This window comes from Pantherophis guttatus, chromosome 8 (genome assembly GCF_059756535.1).
Source record: "Pantherophis guttatus breed Tessera chromosome 8, ASM5975653v1, whole genome shotgun sequence".
NCBI lineage: Eukaryota > Metazoa > Chordata > Lepidosauria > Squamata > Colubridae > Pantherophis > Pantherophis guttatus.
The window spans coordinates 48,520,260-48,543,724 of NC_142070.1; the positions used below are offsets into that span (position 1 = coordinate 48,520,260).

A 23,465-nucleotide genomic window follows, 5' to 3' on the forward strand; every position below is an offset into this window, starting at 1 on the left:
GTGTGCAATATTTGTCGTGTCTTAAGTTCTTATTTTAATGATTTTAACTGAATAAAGACAATGTGTTGAAATGTTTTTTTATTTAATAATTATATGAAATTGAAAATACAGTCATTTTTTGAAAGGGGCCATTCAGGCTGCTGAGTCCAAGCAACTAAAAACAGGATTCCAAAATACTAGAAGTATAAATTCCAAACCATTATTAATGTAAGGAAAAAAAAACATAGAATATTCAGTTTTGTTTGTTTGTTGCAGTCACCAGTCAATGTAACAGCAATAAATATGTCAATAAAACGTTGTTTTTCACCCTAAGACACAGAACAGGAAAATATGCATTAGATATGACATGAATGAGATATTTGTCATTATACTGAAAAATACTGCACTCTTAGGTATATTTTGGAATATACTTATTTTTCCTAATAACACCCTTCTCTGACCAACTGTTATAATTATCTGTATCTTAAACTCACATACGAAGTATTTTTATCTGAACAATTGTGGACATTTGCCATTTTAGCTGATTGAAATTTTAACTTTACATTTAATTCATGAAAATACATTTAACTTATTTTCTATATCAGCCACATTTATGTATGATCAAAATATCATAATTATAGATTAGCAGAATTCATTGAAGTTTTATTTTTTCATATATTTCTATAAACAAATATCCTATAAATGATTTATAAACTCCTCTACTAGAGCGAACTCAGTAAAGTCAGTAATTTAATGAACGTAACAGAATCCAAGGGATTGTGAATTTAGCCTGAGACAGTTGGTGATTTACACATTTTCTGAAGAAAGAAATGTGTGAAGCAAACTATCTGGTTTATTAATTTAATTGGCATGTGATTTAATATAAGCTGCAGGCTTAATTTTTGTCTGCCTATTACAAACGTGAACTTTTGCCTAGTCATATTTTCATATGCTACAATGGATTAAAATGAAAACTGGATAAAGCTAGAAGTTTGGAGTAATTATCATTTTTAAACAATGATTTGGTGTGATAACTGGCAAAGACCATATAATCCCTGTGTTGCTAGAGATACTTACTATATAAAATCACATAGGACAACTGTAGCATCCTTTGAATTCATATTTATTTAAACTTTCAATACTATAATCTGATCCACAAAGTAATAAATGACTTAATATACAGTAATATTGATTTAATGACGGAAACTGCAGATAAGCATTTACAATTACATTATCAGGGAATCTTTAATGTGGCAAACTACACACCTGTAGTCTGAAAATATGCTAATATATATAGGCACAAAATATTATGAAAACAGTGGAAAAACAGATTTGACATACTCTATATAAAGTCTTCATTATGTAGAAATGAAATGGAAATTGATAGATGAAAGCAAATATGAGTTAGTCAATTATGGTAATTTATTTAGTTTTGCTCATTTGCTTACAGCTGTTGCTCACTACAGACCCCCATATGAGAAAGTCACAGTGTCCAATTTACCTGTCCCAAAGGTGCTTTTCCAAAAAGCAACTGGACTTTCTTGGTTTCTTTTCTTTGAAAATATTTTGCTACTCATCCAATATACTTCTTCAGCTCTACTTGACTGGTCGGGAATGAAAGGGTTTATATTCCTTAGCAGTAATCTGGTCCTTATCACTCTAAAGGTCGGTCATCAGTTCTCTGAGAATCTTTGAGACCACTTGGAGGTTTAGATTCAGAGTCACCTAAATCAGAGTGCAAATCGGTATGGAACCTTCTTGGGACTGCTGAAAGGATGTGTTATAAACAGGAGATTGATGGTGTCATATCCCTCCCAATTTTAACATAGATGGCCTATTTGACCCCTCTTTCTGTACAGAATGTGAGCTTTGTTGTCTTCATAAGAGTGGTCTTTGTCTTTCAGATGCAGATGGACTGCTGAATCCTGTCCTGATGAGTTTGCTGTGGTAAGTCTTCTGTGTTGTGCCATGTATTTATGAAGCAGTTGTTTCGTTTTCTCAATGTACAGATCTGTACATGTCTAACTGCATTGGACTTCATATCTCACAGTGAAATGTTTTCAAAGAAAAAAACTCAAGAAAATCCAGTTGCTTTTTGGAAAAGCACCTTTGGGACAAAATGACCTGGATGATTGAGAATATCTTTCTTGATCTTAATAAGAATATAAATGCTACTACCATTTCTAGACCCCATGTGGTAATAAGCTCTACTCCTCCAAAACTTATGAGATTGTGTGAAATCCCTATCCTGATACTGCCATTTCTGTGGGGAGGGGGGCCTGGATCATTTATTCACATTACCCTCTTCCTGTTTCCTACATATCCTGTAATCCCTTAGTTTATAACTCTAGCTCTGACACCTATCTGCCCTATGCTTTACCTTTGGGGAATGTGTAAGGGGGCCATCTGTTTTGTCTCAGTTCTGAAGCCTCCTGAAAGAAGCGCCTGGAAACAGTCCCTTATTTCCTTCCCAGGATGACCGTCTTCACAACATCTTCACACCTGTGGATTGGCTCATTAACATCCAACTGAGGGGAGGGATTTCTAACTCCTTTATCCTAACAGAATTGCCTAAGGGGACCTTAGAGTCTGCTTTGCTTTTGTCTTGCAATCATTCCCTTTCAGTAAAAGGTTCCTTTTGAAATGCTACTGTTTCAAGAGTCCGTACTTTCTTGATTTGGGGAGTAGAGGCAAGACCTTACAGACTCTCTTTCTAATTCCAATGTAATGTAAAGAGAAGGGTCACCTACTGGGCATTTTTTTAGTTTGCAGAGATTATTGGTATTTGTGATGTAATAAAATTGTGAAGTTGTATTAAGATCATGTCTAAAGTCAGAGTTTATTTTCAGAAAATAACTGAAGTTATTTCATGAAGTCATGAAGTTAGCAGATACAATAAAGTCCTTTTTATATGGTCTAGTAATTCAGACAATTGGGACACCAAGGAATACTGCTCTTAAATTTTAGAAAGGCAGATTCTCCGTGTTAGAACAGGTTGACAGTAGAATCAGTTCCTGTTCTCTGGAGAGGCTGGACTGCCATCTATAGGGAATTATTTTGTTTTGATTCATGTACTGAACAGGGGATAAATTCAATGCCCTAAATAAGCCATCCCAACTCTGTAAGTTTAAGAATCTTCATTGTAAATCATTTCCATGGCACCAGCTCTTGTGAATAGTCTTTATAATTGGTTTTTGAAATATTTTCAACTTACTCAAGAGTGTTGACATTGCAGTCCTTGCCCTATGGTATGTGTATATGGTTAGGCATTTATATACGACAAAACCCCCTCTAAATGCCTGACCTAGATGTTTGTGTGAGGTGAGCATGCGAAGGGGTATTTACAGGTGAACAGCCAGCCTTGAGGTTAAGTAAGCATGTTGTTTGTTCTGCAGTGGCTTGGTTAGTATGTCAGCCGTTTGTTCCTCCGTTTCACAATGTATGGTTTCTATGAATCAGATACTGGAGAGCTGCCTGACATGTTTGTGCTTGATATCGATATGTCTCGATCTCTGACCTACTGCATCTACCTTTGATATCTCGATGGCTGCTCTGTTGTCCTCATGGATAATGATGGGATATGCGGGTTCAGACCAAACTTTGGAGAGTAGGTCATCAAACCAAATTAAGTTGTTGGCAGCCTTGGACAAACATATAAACTCAGCTTTGGTGGTTGAGGTGGCTACCAAGTTTTGCTTACCCATATACCAATGCACGGGGCTGTTATTTAGGAAGAATATGTACCCTGATGTAGTCTTCCTGCTTCTTACGTCCCCAGCCCAGTCTGCGTCCGCGTAACACGATAATGTTGGTTTATTGGAGGCTTCTGGCTCCAGACATAAGTAAGCATCTGAACTGTGTTTCAGGTACCTGAGTATTCTCTTGATAGCATCCCAATGGTATGTGGTAGGCTTACCAACGTGTCTGGATAGTAGATTGACGGGTAAGGCAATGTCGGGTCTTGTCCAGTTTGCTATGTACAATAATGAGCCTATGGTAGACCTGTAAAGAATGTAGTCATTGAATGGTTCTGCTTCGTTATACATGTTTTTCAAGAAATCTGGCTGCATTGGGGTTTCACAGGGTTTGGCGTCAAACATATGACATTTATGTAGGAGCGCTAATATTTTTTCTTTTTGAGATAGCCAGAAGCCTTTGTTGGTTTTGGTGATTTGTACCCCTAGGTACTTGTCCACCTTTCCTAATATCTTCAGGGAGAAGTGTTTTCCTAGTTCATTGGCAAAATTATCACATTTGTGCGTCTGGTCACCGATATATAATATGTCATCCACGTAGACGAGGACATATTCGATGGAATCACCTGCTTTTTTGGTGAAGAAGCAATGTCTGCAGACATGGCGGAGAAGCCCATCGATCTTAGAATTTTGGCTAGACTTCGTACCACCTTTTTCCTGATTGCTTTAGTCCATATAGGCTTTTGTTGAGGAGCCACGTTTCCCCTTTTTGTGTATCTTTGCTGGGGGGGGGGGCGTAATGTAAATTTCCTTGTCTAGCTCCGCATGTAAGTAAGCTGTCTGCACATCGAATTGATGTACCTCAAGACCTAGGATGGATGCTATCACTAATGCACACTTGACTCTCTCAGCCCTGACTGTGGGGGAATACGTGTCAGTGTAATCTTCTGGGTACTTTGGTGCGAAACCCTGTGCTACTAATCTGGCTTTGTATAGCACTTTATTGCCCTCTAGTGTCTTGACCTTGTAAATCCACCTGGTACCAATTGGTGTCTTGTCATTTGGAACTTTGGTTGGGGTGTAAACATTCAACTCCCGGAGACTACTCATTTCTCTCTCCATGGCTTGCTCCCACTTGACCCTTTCTTCCTCGGGTAGGTTTAGTACCTCTTCGTAGTTGTTAGGAGTTAGGTGGTTAGTATGCATGGATAGGACATAGTCCTCTAGTTTCTTTGGAGTCTTGTTCCTGCTTGCTCTAATGGGCCTATCTGGAGGTGTTTCTGTGTCGTGTAGGAACCTGGCCTCCCTCTCTTGTTAGTGAATCTAGCTTTATACTTGGGTGGTTTTCCTTCCATTCCCTGACTTCTATTCCCTGGCTCTTTGGTACGGATTTCCCTTTTCCCTTGTTTTCTTTTTTGGTTTGTTCTACCTTGTCTTGATTGCTATTGGGTAGTTCCCTTTTGGGGAATACCTCATTCAGGTGTATCTTGGACCAATTGGCATGTTCATGGAATACTGCTGTTCGGGACACTATAAATTTATTGTGATTATCTATGAACCTAAATCTCTTGGTCCCCGGCTCATACCCCATAAACCTCAACCTTCTCGACACTTTGTCTCTCTTGCGCCATCGCTGTTTGGGGATGTGTATGTCTGCTGTGACCCCGAATATGTGTAGGTGTGCTATTTGTGGTTTCCTCCTATACATTAAATCATATGGGGTTCTGTCTATCGTGATCTATCGCTAGACCACAACCTATTTAAGGTGTAGTTTGAGTAGATAATTGCTTCTGACCAAAAATGTTGTCCTAAGCCAGCATTCTCTAAGACACACCTCATCATGGTTTGTAAGGTACCGTTTCTACATTCCGCGACCCCGTTCTGAAAAGCAGAGAAAGGTGAGGATGTGAAGTGTAGTACCCCTTGTTCTTTTAACCAATGTGAAAAATCCCTTGACAGAAACTCAGACCCCCGGTCAGTCATTATTTGCTTGATTTTAGTGTTGTGCTGTACCTCTACCCTCTTGTAGAATTCCTTGAACTTTTGGTATACCTCGTTCTTATGTTTAAGAGTGTATACGAACCCGTAACGACTAAAGTCGTCTACAATGGTCAGAAAGAACCTCTTTTTGTATTTAACAGATGGCCTTAGGGGCCCTACAAAATCAATATGTACTAGTTGGAAAATGGAGTCAGTAGTTCGGATTGACTTTTTTGGTCTGGGTTTAGTCTTGAGCTTGGAACATTTACACACTGAACACTCAAGGTAGTTTTCACAATTTTTTACTTTTATGCCTTCAGAGCAGTTAACCATTTTTTGTATAACGGGGAAGCTACTGTGTCCCAACTTTCTATGCAAGAGATGCGTGCAGTCATCATGGATGGGCTTGTCTATTGAGGGCGCTTCCCCTTATCAGATGCTTCACGAACGTTCAAGTCACCAGAGATGTATTTGCAACTAACCCCCTCTATTTCTTCACTTTCACCCTCTTCGTCTTTGTCGGGTACTGAACCCATATTAACGTTTAGATTGGCGTTTACTCTTGGGTGATCATCACTATTCGGGTGAAAGTATGGTAGGCCTCCACTGACTATGGTCTTTCCTACATTTTTGCCTTGCTTAGTTTCAATGTGGCGAGGATATTGTAGGGTATTTCTGGTACAAGTAATACCCCCTCTATCTCTCCTATTCCCGGTATGTGCATGTTCCCCTTCCCCGTTACCAAAACATTGTTTTGATTGGCCACTTTGATTATGAAGTTCTCTTTCGTGAGAGATGTGAGTAACTTTGGGTTGTATGTTGTGTGGTTAGTGGCCCCTGAATCTAAGAGCCACGTACTCCCTTTTTTGGTTTGATTAATGGCATGTCCCTGGTCCCCAAATCCATATAATGAGCCTGTTTGACTTTCTCTAGAGCTGTCCCTGTGTCCCCTTCCGTCTCTTGGGTTGGGTGAGTCCCTGCGCCTGTGTCGGCTTTCTGGTGAGTGTCTGTCTGGGAACCTAGGCCTGTGGTCTGGTCTGTCCCTGCGAAAAGAGTGGTCCCTGTCTCTCTTGTTTCTGGGGCAATCCTTCTTATAGTGGTTCCTGGAACCACACAGAAAACATTCGGTTGCATTGTGATTCCTGCTTTGAAATTCTACTCTTTTGACTGGTTTGTGATCTCTTCGACATATTGAGCGGTCCCTCCTTAGATTGTCCTCAGTTATCAACTTGTTGGTCAGTACTTCTAAAGTAAGTTGTTCCAAGCTAAGGCTATCTAGCTGTGTAATAAAATTGTCCCAACTGGGGTCTAGAGAATTAATAATAATGCTTATTATGCTCCCCTCGGTTATAATCTCCCCCCTCTGTATTAGTTCTGCCCTAGTGGCGTTCAATGTTAGTAGGTGTTCGCTCATGGTGGTCCCTGCCTGGTGTCTGGCTGAGTGAAACTCCCTGGAAATTCTGGTAGTGGTGCCTACACTCTTACTGTAAAACAGGCTAAACATTTTATGTAACAGTTCTGAAACAGTCAGGTGATGACTGATGCTAGGATATATACTGGGTGAAATACTAGCTATCAATATGTAGTACGCCTTATGATGCATGCAGTCTAGTTCAAATGTCCATGGTTTTTCAGGAGGGTCAGTGATCAGAAAAAGTAAGTTCTCCTTTAAAAGGATGACCTGGAGTTGCTGGTTCCACTTCAGGAAATTTGTCCCATCTAATTTTAACTTAGGAAAGTCAGTTGGCAATGTCCCTGTGCTGTGTGTGAGATTACTTACTGGCTGTCGCTGTCCATGATATTGTGCGGAAGGGAACTCGCAATAAGGCAACGGGATGCTTGGTGTCAGTCTGTATTGACTTGCTTCTATGGTCTTTTCTTTTCTCTCTGCAGGCGGATTCTGCGCATGCTCCGGATTCATTCTTGTCCAGCGCTCACCGGGGAAGGAGCTTGCTTCCGTAGCTCCTGGATGAAGGCCCCATTCGCCCGGATGGATCCTCGGTTCGGCTTTGAGTGGCCTCAGGTAGCCGAGGGTCACTCGGAATGCCGTTCTGGTTGCCGGGATGCTCCTTGGGTCGCCTTGGAGGGTCAGAGGGCCCGCGGCAGTCGGGTGAAGATCCGGAAGGCCTGGTCTGGCACGGTAGCTGCATGCTGAAGTCCATGCCCGCCGATAGTTCTGGGTGCTTCGGATGGGATCGTCGGACTGGTGAGTGGTCGGTTCGTCCATCAGGCTTCGCTGTGGGTCTCGATGGGGGCATGGGGAGGTTCTCAGTGGGAAGCGTTTGGCGTGGTACCCATGCCTTGGTGTTAGTGCTCCCCAGGTAGTCCTTGCGGTGGCCCCCTGCGTATAGGCTGTCTCATCAGGCTCCCCCAGAATGTCGGGGTGTGAGCCCGGCAGTTTTAATTTAGTCCTGAAGACCGCAGTCAGTACCTGTATCGCCTTATTGATTTCGAGCTCGGTAGGCGAACTTATTGGGCTTGATTCTGGTTCATCCCCGCTGTTGGGGCTATTCTTTTCAGTTGCTCTCGAGTAGGCCTCGATTCCCGCCATGTAGTTTGAATCTCGGGAGCCCATTGGTTGTTGGTTGGCCATCTTTGGTGACGTCACCGTCCAAGATGACCGCTCGGAAAAAGGCGCGAATTCGTCTTCGTCCTTTTCAAAGGGTGTATGGTAAGGGAATACATCTCCTACCATGTCGCTGGTTGTAGAATTTGGTCCGATTTTGTCTTCTCTGGTCAGTACTCCGCAGTCTCCGATCAGTCTTTGGAGTTCCGCGACGAGGTCCAAGTTGGTTGGGGTCGAGTCTATTAATTCCAGCAGTTTTTTTCTGAGACCACTTTCCTTGCTTGCGGTGATTTCGGATCCATTTTCCTTTTCGGCTTGTCTCCCATTGGTTCTGGTCGGGGTGCTTGGGCTGGGGATCTGCTTGTGCTCATCTGGCGTTTCTCTTGGCATAGCTCCCGCCGGCGATAATTGTGCTGCCATCTTTTTGGTGAATGCCCGGGTGTTCGGCCTTCCTTTCTTTTCGGTCAGCTTAGGGGTTCCTGGCATTTCCTGGAGTAATTGGGTTGTCAACCATCCTCTGCTACCATTATGTTAGGATTGTTCGAGGATCAGAGCCAATAACTCCATCACACGTTGTAAAGTTAAATAATCAATTGTTTATTCACATCATGTTTATCAATTACAGGTGGTCAGCTGGAACTGGCTCCAGGACCGCATGGATGGGCTTTAAATACCTATGGGGCGGAGCTAAGGTAAGGAGGGGTCAATAGGTGAACGGGTCTCTGGGAGTTAACCCTTGCAGTCCTTGCCCTATGGTATGTGTATATGGTTTGGCATTTATATACGACAAAAACACTATTGGAACCTGCTGAGTTCAAAAGCAAAGAAGTCCAAGTCATAAGAACTATGGACATATTGCAGTCAAAAGTAGAATGCATGGAAGAAAATATGTCAGTGGAAGCTTCCATGTTGCTTCCAAGGAGCTGAGTTTAATTGGAAGGAGGTTTTTTTATTGTACAGTAAAAAATAATAAGGAACAGTTGACTTGATAAGCAATCTTTATGTTATTCCATTTCTAAGGAGTTTTCTTTTGAAAGTGTTTTTTATAATATACTTAATATATCTAATACAACTAATGAAAAAATTATATTTCTTCTTGAAGTAACCAAACCAATGTTTACTATGATCATAGATCAGAAAATTAAAGTTTAAAATATAAATAGTAGAGCAAAAGTAAAACTAGTTGAAGCAGTCAGCTGATAATGTCATCTCTACTACCACCCAATAAGTAGAATCTTCTTATATGTTGTTTGTATCTGCTAATAATAGTTTAGTATAAATCACATCATTTTTACCTGGGAATTACTGGAGGATTAATGCTATATTACTTTTGGAAATCTCTATAGCAAATGCATTAAAGGAAAACATGTTTGACTATTTGTATTTCTCTGGAATCACATATATAGACTTTCATTTATATGTGTTATATTATATTGTCCATTAAGAAGAGGAGAAGGTGCTTCCAGGTGCTTAGTGTAATTGTTATGGCCAAGGCTCAGACCTTAGATTCTGAGTCTGAATCTGATGCTGAAAAAGAAGATCCAACTGAACCTATGGAACGTCAGCCTCAGGAGAAATCATATAATGATGATTAAACACAGGCAACACCTGAGCAGCTGTACAAGTCAGAAGAACATGATGTAAGACCTCCAACCCACCTGAGTAGAAAGGAAATCAGAACAGGAAAGCTCTATTAGGCTTCTCGCCAAGCAAAGGAGTAAACCTTCTGGTTAGTGACAGCTGGTTGCACCTTATATAAGAATCTGCTCTGTGTCTGTTCTTTTTGCTGGAAATATTTGACATGCAGGACCTTCAAATGTAGATTCTTCCTTTGGATTGACTGACAACCTTGACTCACTCTAAAACCTTGGATTGACTTTGGACAATTTTTTGGCATGCTACGATTCTCCAAGCAAACCTTATAGGCAAGCATTTATATCTTAATTTATAACCTGTGCTTACTTTACATTCCTTTATTTCACTATAGATTCTTATACCCTTGTAGTATAAGAATTGGTAATCACCCAAGAAACAGTCTGTAATTCTACATCTTTCAATATTTGGTATATTTTTATGTTAGTTTGATTGTATCCAGTAGAGATTATGGTTTTTTTAGATAGTGGTGGTGAATTTTCTACTGCAAGGCCCATGGACAAGCACAGTCATCTATTAACTATTAATTAATTAAGGTCAGTGGTGCTTGGCCTACTGGAAAAAAAGTTTCACCTAGTAAGTCAAAACTAGTCCAAATCTACTCCCTACACCCCTACTTTCAAGTGTTAGAGTTGAATTGGAAATGCTTTTGGCTACAATAAGCATTGGTTTCAGCAATTTAGTTTGTATGACCACTGTGGAGAGCCCATTTTGTGTAGTAATTAAGGAATTGGGCTATGAAGTGGGAGACTACAAGTTCAAGCCCTACCTTAGGCACAAGGTCAATTTGGACCAGCCACTCTATTGTAGCCCTAGGAAGGAGGCAATGGCAAGCCACTTCCTGAAAAACCTGCAGGGAGTAGCCCAGATGGTAACCAGGAGTCAACACTGACTTCAATGTACAAAAAAAGAAAAGATCTCTGTGGAACTATTAACTAATAGGCCAACTGTGATTCATATAACAACTGGCCCAATGTTTTGGACTTAAATTTGATAGTGGTTAATATTTAGTTTGTGAAGGTCTCAGAAGTATGTAATAGCACTCAATGTTCTTAATCCAATTTGAGAACAGGAATGGGGTGAAGGTGATAGGGAGGTAGAAATTGAAAAAGTTAATAGAATAAATATGTAATTTGCAAAGTTAAGAAATATACTAAAGTGGGCTGTTGGGATTAAATCCCTGCTCTCAATGCCTACGTGACATTGTTGAACCAGAGGACTGATGGGATTAAGCCCTCGCTCATAGTATACGTGACATCTCACCATTACTGAGCTACCCCGGTAGGACCAAGGAAGTGGGCATGTCATACCCATAAATGGTAACCATGTATACATCCGGAAATGAATATACTGACTGAAAATAATATATAAACCTGTATGTAACAACCCCTCGGGATTCAGAGAGCTGGTGTGGTCTCTTTTCTGTAACATTTCCTGGTGAGTCAGCCAGGAGTCACCAGGCGATTTTTCGCTCCGGACGACCAGGACTCCGCGGCGGTGGAGGGATCCCTTGCCCAGGTACCTCAAGGCGCCACGAAGTCATTTACTTCAGAGGGACGGGGTGGGGAGCAATCCACCGACAAGGGTACATCCAATCAATCCAAGGACTCTTTGTGAGTAAAGGAAAGGAAGTCTGAACGAATCCCTGATCAGGATGTGAGAGGAAGACCTGCCGGCAAGCGAGTATAGTGTTTGTTACCTACTCTGTTTGAGAGTAGAAAAGGGTGCCTGATCACCGCCCTGGACTCGGGACGTCAATCCTAAAGAAGTCCGCGTAAGGTTTTGGTGTAGGTGGTTAAACCAGTGCAGTTCCTGAAGGTGACCATTGAATTCCAGCACTCCAGGTCACTGGTAATGTGTTAGGAATGGGTGGAAAGAGTAGTGTCCCAAGGACACCACTCCAATGTATATTAAATAATTTCCAGCAGGCTTTTAGCGGAGATTATGGGGATCCGAAAGCGGATAAGTTTACTTTGCAGAAGTTTTGCAAAGATGAGTGGCCCATCTTCGGTGTAGGGTGGCCTTTGTCGGGGATCTTAGATCTCCGAATAATAGGTTTAGTACATTAGGCAATTACTGATCCTGACACTGGTCATCCCGATCAATATCAATATATAGACCAGTGGCAAATAGCAGTAGAAAATAACCAAGAGTGGTTAAGAAAATGCAGGGCTGAGTGGATGCGAATGTGTGTGAGTCGTACATGTCAAAGAAAGAAATCTCTGTGTCAGAAAAGATCAAAAACTGTCTTAAGCGGGGGAATGGAGGAAGAAACTAGGCCCCCTCCATATGTGCCCCGATATCTGCCCTTGCCTTTACAGGCACAAGAGGGAGCTGTGGTAGTTCACTCCGGAGGTCAATCAGTAAGACCGAAGGAGAAGAAAAAAATAAGGAAGGAGAAAAAGCAGCTTTCCTCCTCTGAGTCAGAATCAAAGGAGGACTCCCCAGTGGCCCAACGAACCCGTAGTAAGGGCAATCCACCCAATCTAGTTGCCCCATTAAAATAAGTGGGCCAGCAATTTATAGATGCTCAAGGTCAGCCCCATATAGCCCCTATATTTCAATACACTCCTTTCACTATTACGGATATATTAAATTGGAAACAACATTATGGCCCATTTAATCAAAAACCTAGAGAAGTTGTGGATCTGATTTAAACTATAATGCAGACTCATATGCCCACATGGAATGACATACACCAACTCCTGGGAGCCCTTCTCACACCTGAGGACCGAGAAAAATGGAGGGTGGCCAGGGATAAAATCCTGAAGAAAAGATTCCCTAATGATAATGATCAAGCTCATCAAGCCGAAAGAAGACATAGGGCTGCTGAAATCAATCCACATTGGGATCCTAATGATGCAACTCATAGGACTTGCCTGATGGATTTCCGTGCCCTCACCATAGAAGCGCTGATCAAGGCAGGAAAATTTCCTGTCAATTTTTCAAAACCTGCCACTGTGTTGCAAAAGCCTGATGAAAGCCCGGAAAGTTTCTTAGAGCAGCTAATTGAGGCGTACGAGCAGTATGCCTAAATTGACATAAGACAACCACAAAATTTGGCTATGTTGAATGAACAATTCGTTGCCCAAAGTGCTAAAGATACTAGGCGGAAACTACAAAAACAGGAAGGAGCATTGGGAATGAATACCAGTCAGTTAGTGGAAATAGCAAGGAAAGTGTTTGTAAATAGAGACAAGGTAGAGAAGAAGGAGAGAGAGGGACGAATGCAAAGGAAGGCAGAATTACTTGCTGCCGCATTAGGAGGAGTGACTCTTGGACCCAACCAGTGTGCCCTGTATAAAGAAGAGGGACACTGGCAGCGGGAATGCCCATGGTGATTGGGATCCCGGGGTAAAGGAAGAGGAAGAGGAAGAGGTAGGGTGTTGCCTCCTCCCGCATGAGAGGAAACAAGATGGGAGGAAGAGGAGGTTATGGGATAAGAGGACAAGGGAGGCGCCCCCCAGAGAGGGGGGAGCTGATTGGATTAGCGGAAATGGACTGGACTGAATGACCGGGACCAGGCTTAGAGGACCCACTCCCAGAGCCATTGGTTTCAGTAAAGGTGGGAAAGAAGGATATGACTTTCTTGTTGGATACTGGGGCAAGTCGGTCAGTAATTAATAAACCGATAGCCCCCCCCTTCGGGGTCTCAAGTAAAAATTCAGGGAGTGTCAGGAACAGTGCTTGGAAGGCCTATACTGTAACCTATTTTATGTCAATTAGGTAATACGGCTCTCAGCCATCAATTTTTATATATGCCAGAATGTCCATTCCCACTTTTAGGGAGAAACTTACTTACTAAATTAAGGGTGACGGTCACATTTACACCCGATGGTAGTGAATGAACCTTGAACCATCACACAGATCACACCTGGCGCCTAGTGGTTATTAAAGAGACTCCAAAATCTGGGAAATGGTAAGAATTTGATGCCCCTGGGGTATGGGCGGAAGACAATCTTCTAGGACAGTGGTTCTCAACCTTCCTAATGCCGCAACCCTTTAATACAGTTCCTCATGTTGTGGTGACCCCAACCAGGGGTGGGTTCTAAATATTTTTACTACCGGTTCTGTGGGCATGGCTTATTTTGTGGACGTGGCTTGGAGGTCATGTGACTGGGTGGGCGTGGCTAGCTGGTCATGTGACCGGGTGGCCATGGCTGTGTGTATAGGACTACTCAGAGGGTTGAAAAAAGTCATTTCTGACAGGTCCTCGCACTTTTGACTGGTCCTCATACCTATGACCATACTCACATTTATGCTCGTGCAGCATTCTTAACAACCATGTCACTCATTTCACAACTGCTTCTTTTCACCATGGTGATAAGATAGGGCAAAAAACGTAAAATGTGAGGATAATCGTAAATTCGAGATCTGGTCAAAAGTGCGAGGACCAGTCAAAAATAACTTTTTCAGCCCTCTGAGTAGTCCATGTGCACAAAAGGACTACCCAGAGGGCTGAAAAAAGTGATTTCTGACAGGTCTTCGCACTTTTGACCGGTCTTCGCACTTATGACTGGTCATCATTTATGCCCATTGTAGCATTCTTAACAACCATGTCACTCATTTCACAACTGCTTCTCTTCACCATGGTGACAAGATAGGGCAAAAACGTAAAATGTGAGGACAGTCGTAAATTCGAGGACTGGTCAAAAGTGTGAGGACCAGTCAGAAATAACTTTTTCAGCCCTCTGAGTAGTCCATATGCATAAAAGGATACAGCAATAGAGAGGGATGAAGGAAGGGAAGGGAAATTAGAGTAGGAGTGAGGGTAAGAGAGGGAGGAAGAGAGGAGGAGGAGGAGAAAGGAAGAGGAAGTAGGGAGGAGAAGAAGAGGGGGAGGAAGAGAAAGTAAGAAGGAAAGAAAAGAGAGAGGTGGTAGGTTTGAGGAGAAAGATTGCTGTACAGTAAAAAAGATGAAAGGGAAGAAAGCCAACCCCAAACAAATATAAAGATATTAAGATAAAGAATGAATTGTTAAACTTTAAAGAATAAAAGAGAACAAATATGAATAAATAACAATGATTAGAAACACACATACAAACATACAATGTATTTTCTTTGAACAGAGTATTTGGCCGGTTCACAAATTTAAACAGTGTTTAGTCATTTCAATTAAATTTACAATTTTTATATTTCCTTTTTGCCATATTTATTCCTCATCTATTTTTGTAAAAAACCAATATTACCCTTCATCCTCATCTCTAATCTTAATCAAATTCAATTTTTCCCTTCTATTCTATATTATACCCCTTCCCATTGTCATCTATTTTTATATCCATCCTCACATTGGTTAATTATGTAATATTACAGTTGTTTAATATAAATTCAACATTTTAATATAAATCAATTAGTTATATAAGTACCTTTTTTGTATATTAATCAATATGAACATGAATATTCCAATTATTTCCATGCAATCCAATTTCTTACAAATCAATTAATTATATTTAATAATTATAAATATATATTTAATAATAATAAACCAAATAATTTCCCCCATATATTCCTCCAAACCACAACTTAACCATTTCTGCTTTCAACACAATATACAATTAATAATATCTCAATTATTACAATTCCTTAGTTAAATAGAGCTTTTTTTCTTTTGTGTTTTAAAATCTTGAACTTTACAAGATAAATTAAAAGAGCTGGATTATGAAAATATCTGCATTGTCGGAGATTTTAATGCAATTGTCAACACACGAGAAGACTACTATAGTAACAGGAAGAACAAAATCAAAAGGAAGACACTGCCACAAACATTCAAGAACTTGGTACAAGAAATGAGTCTACATGACACTTGGCGAGAGTTAAATACTACAACCAAACAGTACACATACTTTTCTGGCCCACATCAATCGTGGTCAAGATTGGATATGGCCTGGATGACACCCCAACTAAGTAAAGAAACACACGACGTAGAAATTATGCCTAACATGTGGGCTGACCACAACCCCATCAAAATAATTTGGAAAGGCTCCCGAAAACAAAAAAGATGGAAAATGGACACAAGCATTATAAAGGAAAAAGAATATCTACAAATGATGGAAAAAGAGATTAAGATATTTTTCCAAATTAACACAAAGGACCAAACGTCGTTACAAAATCTATGGGACACGACGAAAGCATATATTAGGGGCCTAACCATTGCATACGTGGCAAAGAGGAAAAAAGAGAAACAAAGAATCAGGAATGACTTATTGGAAGAAATCAAGATAGAAGAAACTAAATTACAACAGCACCCTAATAATAAGATAGCACAGCAAAAACTTAATTTGGCTAAACACAAATTGAATTTGACTACAAAAGCTGATTTGGCACAAAAAATAAAAATGGCAAAACAGACCAACTTTGAACACGCAAATAAAACTGGACGCTGGTTAGCCCATAAATTAAAAAAGCAAACAGACAAAAGAATTATACACCAACTCCAGGACGAATCAGGAACTTTATTCCATACACACGTAGATAAGAAAAATATAGCCAAAACATTCTTTCAGAATCTCTATCGGCAGGAAGATGTCCCGGAAGACCAAATTCGAAAATATCTTAGTAAAGTGAATATTACACAATTTGAAGAAGAACATAGAGAGACCCTGAACCGTCCCATAACAATGACTGAATTGACTGAAGCTCGTAAAAAACAAAAGAACAATAAAACTCCAGGACCAGATGGAATTCCTACTGAATTTTATAAACACTCCCAACAAGAAATAGACGAAATATTGCTACAAGTCTTCAACGCAGCATTATTGACAGCTGAAATCCCAAAATCATGGACAGAAACCATTATTACGTTAATACACAAAGAAGATTTAGACAGGACCCAAGTTAGGAATTACAGACCCATTTCATTACTCAATGTAGATTACAAACTATTCATGTCAATATTAGCGCAGAGACTTAAAACAATAATTCATAAATACATACATACAGACCAAAATGGCTTCATACCCAGGAGGCAGATTAAAAATAATTTGAGAACGATCATAGATATACTGGAATACTACGATAAGAAAATAGATAAGGAAATAGCTTTAATATCTCTCGACGCCCAGAAGGCCTTTGATAATTTAAATTGGTCCTTTCTTACATCACAACTTGAATTAATGAATTGCGGAGAGAAATTCCTTAAATTGATAAGAAAGATTTACTCCTGTCAAACAGCCAAAATTGCAATAAATGGTGACATGACACAAACTTTTGACATTCAGAAAGGCGTACGACAAGGTTGCCCCATGTCACCTCTATTATTTATAATCGCACTGGAAGTTTTACTAACGGAAATCAGGAAGGAAGAAGACGTAGAAGGCCTTAAGATTCGGGGAGAGGAGTATAAATTACTTGCCTTTGCAGACGATGTGATCTTCATATTGGAAAACCCAATACGATCTGGAACCAGGTTGATGACAATGATAGAGGAATACGGGGAAGTTGCGGGCCTCAAAATAAATAAGCAGAAGACGAAAGTATTGACGAAGAATATGACCCAAACACAACAGTTGAAATTAGAACAAGAATTAGGACTTCAAATAGTAAAGAAAATAAAATACCTAGGTATTTGGCTGACAGCAAAAGCAACTACAATTAAAGAAGATAATTATACCAAATTGTTAAAACAAATCAAAAAAGACTTAGAAATTTGGAGTAGATTACAACTCTCATTGATGGGCAGAATTGCCTCAATAAAAATGAATATATTACCAAGAGTACTATATTTATATCAAGTGATACCAATACACCCCGGAAGAGATTTCTTTAAGAACCTCAACAAAACAACAATGAACTACATATGGCAGGGAAAGAAGGCCAGAATTAAAATCAAAGCCCTACAGGATTCACGGGACAAAGGAGGTCTAGCAACACCAGATTGGGAACTCTACTATAAGGCATCAGGATTGACCTGGATTAAAGAATGGATGGAACTCGACAACAAAAGAACTTTATATTTAGAAGGCTTTGACTTAATAAGAGGATGGCACGCTTTCTTATGGGACGGATCGGATAAAAGACACATGTATTTCCAATGTCATATAATTCGAGCTTCATTATTCAAGATCTGGCAGGATATTAAGAGAACTCACTATACTAAAATACCAAAATGGTGGTCCCCGATGGAAGCATTGATATACCCGAACACTCTCGAAATAGGAAAAATGATGAGGTACCAAGACTTACTGAATCATGAAGGCGAACTCATTTCAAGACAGCAACTCCAAAACTCCGGCATAAATATCGATTGGTGGCCCTATACTCAAATACATTCAAGACACATAGCAGACAAAAAGCAATATGGAATCTCGAATAATTTGAATGAATTGGATAAGATTTTACAAGGCCCAGAACAAAAAATGATAACCAAATTATATAACTACTTACTTAGATATAAATTACTGGAAGAAACAGTAAAAGAAAATATGATAAGATGGGCCAGGGACATAGGGCACAACATTCAACTGGCAAACTGGGAGAAATTGTGGAAACAGAACATCAAAATGACAAGAGCCATACCCTACAAAGAAAACCTCATAAAAATGTTTTACAGATGGCACCTAACACCAGCCAGACTAGCCAAAATATATCCAAACACCTCCCCACGCTGTTGGAAGTGCAAAACAAAAAAGGGGACATACTACCATGCCTGGTGGAAATGTACAAAGGCCCAACAATACTGGAAGGACACAAAGGAAATTATTGAAGAAATAATAAACCAACAAGTAGAAAACACTCCAGAATTTTTTTTATTTGGAATGATAACAACACAACACAACAAAGAGACAAAATACCTCATCATACACATCTTGACAGCAGCACGGTTACTGTTTGCGCAAAATTGGAAATCAGATCAACTCCCAACCAAAGACAAACTAATCTCGAAGATAACAGAATGTGCCGAAATGGATAGACTGACACTAGAACTCCAAGATAAAGAAGAAAGTGAATTCTATCTTGTATGGCACCAGTGGTATCAATGGCTAGAAAAGAAAATCAGTACAAATATAGATGAAAGAAAATAGGGTAGAAAAAATAAAACTGGAAATAAATAAATTAAGAGGAGATGCAAGATTATTTCCAATCTAAAACATCCAAATCGACAAAGTATTACTTATATATTAATTTATAAAGCAATATATATTCTGATGATGATCAAAACATATATGTAAAGTTTGGTGTGGGTAGGTTGGTGGTGGGAACTTGTTTGTCTTTGTAATGTCTTTGTATTTTTTGTATTGTCTTTATATCTCTGTTTAAAACTCAATAAACAAAAAAACAAAAAAATAAAAATAAAATCTTGAACTCTCCTCTTTTGCCCTAAATTTCCCATTGTTTGCACCTACCTTTTTTGGTGAGGAAAAAGAAAAGAAATCTGCCTGCCTAATTTTCCAACGTTGCAGCAACAGCAAAGCCAACAGCCTGCTTTACTTTCAGTTTCGTTTTTCAGCATAGCTAGGGAAAAAAAAATCTGCTCCAGCAAGCAGCAGAGCCCTGAGCAAAACAGCTGAGAGCAAATCAGCTGAGAGTCGGGAGCCGATCTAATCAAGGGCTAATTAGCCTATGCTGAAGCTCCGCGGGCCAATAAAATTACAAAAAGACACCGAACCGTTTGTTAAATTGCTGGCTCGGCCGCCCCTCACCCACCACTATTTATTGGTAATAAATAGTGGTGCGGAGGGGCGGGGCGGAAGCGGCAGAATCCCACCACTGGCTATAGGGCGGCCCTTTGAAGCCCCACGGCAAGAATTTAAACAGTTTTCTTTTCCTCTAGCCATCAGCTGGGACTCAGGAGGCAGCAATAGATTGGAAGTGGGCGGGGTAAGCGAACGGCCGGCGATCCAACAGAGCAGAGAGTGAGGGTGAGTGAAGGCGTGGGGGGGCGAGAGAGGGCTTTGGCGACCCCTGTGAAATGGCCGTTCGACCCCCAAAGGGGTCACGACCCCCAGGTTGAGAACCGCTGCTCTAGGATATACAAGATTCCACCACTCCTGTGGTGGTAGATGTAAAGCCAAGAGTCTGCCCTGTATGAGTTAAACAGAGATACTATACCCCAGAAGCCACTGAGTCCATTCAGAAACTTATCACTAAGTATTTAAAGGCTCGTATCCTACACCCCATACAGTCATCATGGAAGACCCCCCCACGATTTTACGAAGAGACATGATGGGCTGGCTAAACTTGTCCTATGAGGGGGGAATAGGGAATAGAAAATTAATTAATTAAACAATAGCAAGGATTGAATACATGAATAGAGGCTATAAGGACATATGTAGGAGAACAAACACCACCTTTATTAAGTACAGAATGCCATCCCTTTAAATCAGGGGATAGAGTGTAGGTAAAGCACTGGAAAAATAAACCTCTTAAATCACAATGGAAAGAGCCATATACCGTAGTATGTGTTCTCCCCTTGCAGTAAAAACTGTGGAATCCAAATCGTGGATCCATTGGACCAGACTGAAAGGCGCTGCTAAAAGTGACCCGGTCCAGTGGGAGGCACAACCCACTGAGATACTATTGGTCCTTAAGTTCAAACTTAAATGAATTGGAACTATATAAACTTTTAATTGCAGTAGTGACATTGGTAGTGGTTTTATTTGTCTGTATCCTGAAAAGGACACTCTGTTGAACCTTACCGGCAATAAGTTCCCTGCACACAGTGTTGAAGAGCTTTGCTGGGTCACACTGGAAGCTGACCCTCTATGCACAGCATAAGAATGGAACTGGGACTAGTACTCCTAATGGTATTAGGGTATTGTGCACGAGGGGAAAGTACTTAGTGTGTATTGAAAATTTAGGCAAGGGGGGCCAAAGGCAAAGCATTATTTTTAGTGAGCCGATAGGAAGGACAGAGTGTAAGACCGACAACATAATTTGGCTAGACCCAGCATACTGGGAGGATAAGTAGCCCCAACCATGTGATGACCCGACAACTTTTGATATACATTTCTCAATAATGTGCCTAGAGAAAGGGCCAGGAAATTCGGAAGTTTGTATGAATCTGGGTAGGCTGTTCCGAATTGGTATATGTGAACATGCCTTAATAGACACTGGCCTGCCCGTTAAGTCTGGATTACAGTTTCCCACCTTTCTTTGTTGTAAGACGTGCAATCAGCCCATGGCAATTAAGGAAAGGATGGGCAGGCTTATGCTCAGTCCGGAAACACCCGTCCCTAGTGGCCATTGCTATACATCAGAATACTCGTAGGACCTGTAGGTGTCGGGAAGCTGTAAAACCCAACATATTTGATAATTGTCAATAATGTGTTACACAGGTGAAGCAAGGTTTGGCCACTGTGACTGCATTAATCTATCACACTCAAATCCCGAAAGATTGTAAGCCCACAGGAAGGACATGTCAGAGAAATGGAACCATGTATATGTTGTGTATTCTAGGAAGTAAGGCGATCTGTTACAAACCTGAAACTCCAGAAAAGTTGAATGTCACCTTGTATACAGGGTTGGACAACTTTATGATGAGAAAATAAAGGGCTGTATGCATATGTGAATCATACCACTGTCCTTATACAGGGAAGTGAGAAAATAATATTGGAATTTGATGCATGTACGGCTATAGATAAACCAGGCCGACCAGGTAAAGTGGGATATGGATCTGACTCTTGGAAAGATACATACAAACATGACCATAAATATCTGTGTAGCACCAATACCACCTGGATTATGGCCAGACATGAGAAGTGGCTACCCTGCGCAGGTTCAGTGAAATGTGCAGGGTGGGAATGTGTGTGTGACTATTTAGGAGGTAGATACCAGGGGTGTGCGGGACTGGGCGAATTCACAAGAGTCAGAAACAATAGCTGGGTTAGGTTAGAAGTACTCAGAACCCATTCCCCTTTAAAAGCCTATGGGTTTGGAATTGATGGAACAGGCCAGGACCCTTTGATTTACCTAACCATAATAATGGACAAGATTCATGAGGGGCAAATTAGAACTTTAGGCTGGTCTGTATATGATAATCTAAAGAAATTGGATAATGATCCACTCTCTATGAGTACCAAGGTTAACGATATGTTTGTAGAAATGGCAGAAGAAGTGGCTAAAACACTGACAGTAAGGAACTGTTTTGTGTGCGGTGGTACGAATATGGGCGAACAGTGACCTTGGGAAGCCTTGGAAGCAAGCCCTGAAGTTTTCAATAATATGTCTCAGGCAGGGAATATTTCAGCCAGAACTCGCCTTTCTGGTATTGTATGGACATTATCAACTAACCTAGTGGGGCAAATTGTTTTGTGAGGAATCAAACTGAGCCCGTGGGAGACCTCATCTGGCTAGGATACTGGGATCAGGAGTATAAAAGCTGGATCTCTCCTGGTAATTTATTTATTTATTTATTTATTTTATTGAATTTCTATACCGCCCTACTCCCGAAGGACTCAGGGCGGTGCACAGGCATGAAATAAAACACATAGATATACAAAATTTAAAATCGAATAAAATGAATTAAATAAATTTGGCTGAATTAATACCCATAATTTAAAATTCCCATATTTTAAAATACAGTAAAAATTTAAAATTTACACTTAAAAGGGAGAAGATTTAGGCGAGGCCAGCTTGATGAAATAACAGCATCTTCAGCTCGCGGCGGAAGGTGCGCAGGTCCGGAATCCTCCGTATCTCTGGGGGGAGCTCATTCCAGATCGTCGGTGCACCCACAGAGAAGGCTCTCCCCCTAGGGGCTGACAGCCGACATTGTTTGGCCGACAGCACCTGGAGGAGCCCCTCTCTGTGGGAGCGTACTGGTCGGTGGGAGGCTATTGATGGTAGTAGGCGGTCCCGTAAGTAACCAGGTCCGAAGCCATGGAGCGCTTTAAAGGTGGTAACCAAAACCTTGAAGCGCACCCGGAAGACCACCGGGAGCCAGTGCAGCTCGCGCAGGAGGTGTTACATGGGAGCTCCACGTTGCTCCCATAACCACCCGCGCGGCCGCACTCTGCGCCAGTTGGAGCCTCCGGGTGCACCTCAAGGGGAGCCCCATGTAGAGAGCGTTACAATAGTCCAGACGAGAGGTGACGAGGGCATGAGTGACTGTGCGTAACGAGTCCCAATCTAGAAAGGGACGTAACTGGCGAATCAGGCGAACCTGATGAAAAATCCTCCCGGTCACGGCCGTCAAGTGCTCTTCTAAAGACAGCCGTGAATCCAGGAGGACGCCCAAGTTACGAGCCCTTTCCGTGGGGGCCAATGATTCGCCCCCAATAGCCAGCGATGGCGCCAGCTGACTATATCGGGACGTCGGAAACCACAGCCATTCAGTCTTGGATGGGTTGAGCCTGAGCCCGTTTCTCCCCATCCAGATCCGTACGGCCTCCAGGCACTGGGACATCACTTCAAGGGCATCGTTGGGGTGGTCCGGGGTGGAGATGTACAGCTGAGTGTCGTCAGCGTACAGATGGTACTTCACCCCGAAACCACGGATGATCTCGCCCAGCGGCTTTACATAAATGTTGAACAAAAGGGGCGAGAGAACCGATCCCTGTGGCACCCCGCATATAAGGGGCCTCGGGGTTGATCTCTGCCCCCCTGTCAACACAGACTGCGACCGGTTAGAGAGAAAGGAGGAGAACCACCGTAAA

The 23,465-nt window shown here is 41.3% G+C and overlaps 1 long non-coding RNA gene across 2 annotated transcripts in view; it reads left to right on the forward strand.

The window, feature by feature from the left end:
- LOC117680145 (uncharacterized) overlaps positions 1 to 23,465 on the forward strand; it is a 112,450-nt gene that overhangs the window by 22,130 nt on the left and 66,855 nt on the right. For both annotated transcript variants that reach the window (XR_009621193.2, XR_004595543.3), the window contains exons 2-4: positions 1,884 to 1,926; positions 7,548 to 7,860; positions 8,846 to 8,912. This is a non-coding gene — a long non-coding RNA (uncharacterized LOC117680145). The remainder of the gene's footprint in view (positions 1 to 1,883; positions 1,927 to 7,547; positions 7,861 to 8,845; positions 8,913 to 23,465) is intronic.